Genomic DNA, 4,556 nt, shown 5'->3' on the forward strand with positions numbered 1-4,556 from the left:
ATTATTATAATTTTTCTTTAGAAAACAATGGCCATGTTTGGATGGTTCACAAACTTTCAAGCAGCACTGTATATCCTTTTTACAATATTGGCTTAGAAAAATGGATATTGCTATTGATGAAGCACAGCCTCATTATGTATACCTAACACCTTCACAGTCAATGTTAAAGCTTCGTTCTGCATTGATTTGTGATAGCAGGGAGTCCTGATGGAGCATTTGATGATGCTGTGGACAGAGATTCGGCTTGCAGCTGCCACCAAAACAATCGTGTTAATTACATGTCGTTCTGAAGTTAACCAAGCCACTAGGACATACACGGTAGCTTCCATGGTAATGCGTGAGAACATTGTATTTGCTAAAGTAATATAAAAGGAAGAAGGAATGCATGTAAGTGGAGTGAGAGGGATCAAAATTAACACATTCCTTTATCTAGTGCTGTCATTAAATGTTATGAACATAAGTACTAACTGTGTTGAAATCACAACATTCAAAGCTCTCACTGTTTCTGTAGGCTTTCATTCATTTACTTGGTTTTGCGCTTAAGTATTTTTATCCAATTGTTAGGAATGTCTAGGTAGGCTTCTTTGTCATCAGCTTTTGCTAAAATTCCCAGAGTACTTTAACATAATATGAAGAGGATAGTGCACAATATAAAAGACCTATTTTATATTATGGGCCCATAAGGCACACATTGAAGCAGATATAAAAGAAAAGAACAAAAAAGAGGTTGATGTACTTGAGAGGAAGCCTTTCAGTCTTTGAAGTCATTGAATCAAAAGGATCGGTGCTCCATACAAATATGGCAAAACAAAAAACAATTACAGCAGCGGCTTATTGTGTTGATATTTGACAACATCTTTTTGATGGGAGTGTGAGCTGTCCTTCAGCAGCTGAATGCCAAGACAACTAGTTCAGACCATTTAATTTCATGGATTGGTTCCATTAATGACTTCAGACAAGATTAAACTAAAATCACGCAAGAAATTCACTGCCGCAACTGTAGAAAGTTTTAATGTGAGTGGGTTTTTTTTAAAGCAAATATGCCCGTCACCTTTTTAGCAATTTTCTGAGAGTTACTCTGAGCTTAGTTTGCTGAGTTGACCTATCAGCCTGTTTACTCATGTAATAATAACCTGCTCTAAATAAATGTAATTCCTTGAAATGTTCCACAAAAGAACTTAGAAGAAGTGATATATTGTCCCTCCAACAAGTTCCAATCTCCAGATCTTCCCTGGGATGTCATTCCAGCTCTGGAGAGCAGGAACTCTCCTCTAAGCTCCGCCCAGAGGAAGGAACTGACAATCTTATCTCTGACTCCTACAAAACTGAGCTCTGCTAACATTTGTATCTGAGTTATGGTAATGACTAATATATCATGACCATAGGTCAGTGTCAGAAAGTAGTCCGACTGTAAGCTGGAGGCTTTAAATTTAGGATAAATGTTATTTACTGGACAACTTTTGTATTTTAATCAAACTATTTATGTCTCTTAAATTTGGACTTGTAGAGAACATGTCAACTTCTATTATTTAACATCTTTTTCCATTTATTTCTTGTCTGGCATCTTTCTCTCACACGTTTGTTTTATCGACCTCCAACTGTCAGTCCGCATGACCAAGAATTTTTATAGCTGTCCTCAATACAAAATTAGAATCTGAGCACAGTCCTTGTTGAAAACCTTAACGGGGTGCTCCCAATTTCTTAAAATAACAAGCAAAGATCATAAAAGTGAATAAAAAACAAACATCTGTTGGCCTGATTGTTTGACCTCAGTCTCACACAAAACAAAGTGATTTTAGACAGTTTTGGAAAGAAAAAATCAGTTGGTTTTTGGCTCCAATGGTGCAGATATAGTACACAGAAATGCTCCTATGTCCTCGGCCCAGCGGGATGATGCACTGGTGTACACAGACACGCACACATATAAAACACAGATACTGAAGTGTCGTTTCAGCTGTGACATAAAATGAGAATGAGGAAAAGAAACACCAGTAAGTCGATGGTCTCTCCCACCATGATGACACATTTAAAATGCATCACCATCTCCTCCTTCTGGGATCTCTCTCTGCAACCTTCTCTCATTACATCACATTACTGGAAGCTTCAGCCATCTGCTTGGGTCCATCTGGAAAACAGCCCGCAAATATAGCAATTTGGGGATGAAAATATATGTAACCCTAGTTTAATAAAAATTTACTTTTGTTGATTGATAATGTATAATCATTTTTTTTTTTAGTTTTTGTTCAATGTTTTTTAGGCTTGCAACTCACATTATTAATTTCAATGACAAAAAATAAAAACTTTTTTTTAAAACGTGTAAAAGAAAGAAAATAAGATAAAGGCAACCAAGAACCGAGAGCTGTTAGCAGTAAGAAAGTGCTAATGTTAACTTGGAAGGTCGAACCTTGTGTTATGCAAGTGTTGTCGCAAGATTATAATAGCAATTGTGACAGAAACTGTCATCTGAAGTAATTTAAACACTGTAATTTCTATTCCTGCTCTAACCAACATTTATACTTTAATGTGCACAGGCCAGCATGTTTCTCCAAACAGCTGTCATCAGGATAGCCTGCTGTCTATTAGTGAGGCAATGATTGCGCAAGCTTTCCTTCTTCCAAACTTGTGAGTCTGTGTATCACTTGTGATCATGTAACTGAATTGATTAATAGAGCTGTCAACACATTTTTCCCAGGACACTTTCTATCACGCAACTTCTGGTCTGTGTAAAATTTATCCTCACAAACAACACCCACAATTGCTCTTGTGTCCATGCTCAAGCAGTCTACTTTCGCTTTGACCAGCACTTTTGTGTTCTCTTCCCTCAGGTGCGAGTTGGTCCATCCTTTAAATCCTGTTGTTTCACAATCCTGGGACAAAACAAATGTTTCCAACAAAGAGACTGTTTGTGGTTGGTGAGGAGAAATCCATTCTTTCCTGTCTTTGTTTACTTCCACAGAGCTCAGAAACATTCCTTTAATAAATTATCTTCATAACATCCATTCCATTCTTTTTCTGTGTTGCCAACAAACAGCCACATATCCATTTGATATTTTTCCATTTAATATATATATATATTTTTAGAAACATATGTGGTTAAAGTGAGACACTTTAGATGTTACCAGTTCTATGTCATCATGCGTAAAGGATGATGCCTTTACACTTTAGTATTAGTGACTCAAAATATTATTTTCTTTTAGAAAAGTTATTTTCAAGATTATCTACCTGTAATCAAGAAAAAAAAAACAAACAAATAATTGACCAATGGAGATTAATTTATGTTTGATACTTTAAACATTAAGACAGTTTGTGGCTTTTCAAAAAGGCTTTCAGGAATAACTCGCTATATTTCAGAAAATAAAATCAACCATGCTCAATTATTGATCTACTTAGAAATTCTCCTTAAAACTGGCTTATTTCACCTTCCTGGATGTTGCATTTCAGGTCAAGATAATCACCTGTTTCTATATTTGGTGACTTTGAAAGAAGTCTAAATATATTTCTAAAATGCTAAAATATCATAATCACATTACCATTTATGTTTAGACTATATTTTTAACAATGTTTTACAAGGTTAAAATTTAAATGTAACCAATTCTGTATCAGTGTCCTACTGATGATAGTATGTACGCTTGTTTGACAGAAACGGTAAGAGTGAATGATGAAAATAAAACCAGGCCTAAAATGTTTTTGTAAAATTAACTATTGATCTACTTGGTAGTATTTATTATTAACATGACAGCTTGCAAAAACTCTAGCTGCTGGGGCAAGAAGAATTTGGGGACACTATTTGGGTCATGAAGCAGAGAGGGCTGGTAAATAGGAAGTCTTGAAGTCAGCTGTCTCTTGATAATTTGTGTTTGTGTCACACTTGTATGAAACAGCCTCTGGGTGAGACAAGCAATTGTGAGAACACAGTTGTCAAAGCATGTCAGTAGGATACAGTGTGAATTATGTTTCATAAGGAATGATTTTAATAGTCTCCCCGCAGCAACCTAAACGGTAGAAAGTCTAAAAAAAAAAAAAAAAAAAAAAACACAAAAAAAAAAAAAAAAAGGAACTCCAAAAGTGCAATCCCTGAAACTCGTACTAATAAAATTCATTCATTCATTCAATTAAGATGTGTGTAATTTGGTTGAGACATTCATTAAGTTTGAGTTCAATTGATGTCTGATTGCATTGCATTAGACCGAGTTGAAATGAATTGGTTCAAATTGGATGTAAATGGGATACAGTACAAAAGAAGCACATAAAAGACCTCAGGTTAAAAGACTCATTTAAACATTACAGCCTTCTTGTGGTTATCAGCAGCTCCATATTTGGCAAACTGTAAAATGTCGAGTTGAAAAATTCCAGGTATGGAATTGTATTTATGTGATAGACCAACACAACATTGTCCATAATTGTGGTGTGTAAGAGCAACATGCTTTTCAAATTTCTTTCAAATTAAAAGAAAAGAGAAATAATTTAAATCTGACCACATCAACAATAAATGTGTGGATGGACATTAATACTGCACAAAAACATGAACATTTCCAAGCTATTAAAAGAAACAAAAA

This window comes from Poecilia latipinna, unplaced genomic scaffold, assembly GCF_001443285.1.
Source record: "Poecilia latipinna isolate Pla-1442-1.1 unplaced genomic scaffold, P_latipinna-1.0 Scaffold529, whole genome shotgun sequence".
Classification (NCBI taxonomy): Eukaryota; Metazoa; Chordata; class Actinopteri; order Cyprinodontiformes; family Poeciliidae; genus Poecilia; species Poecilia latipinna.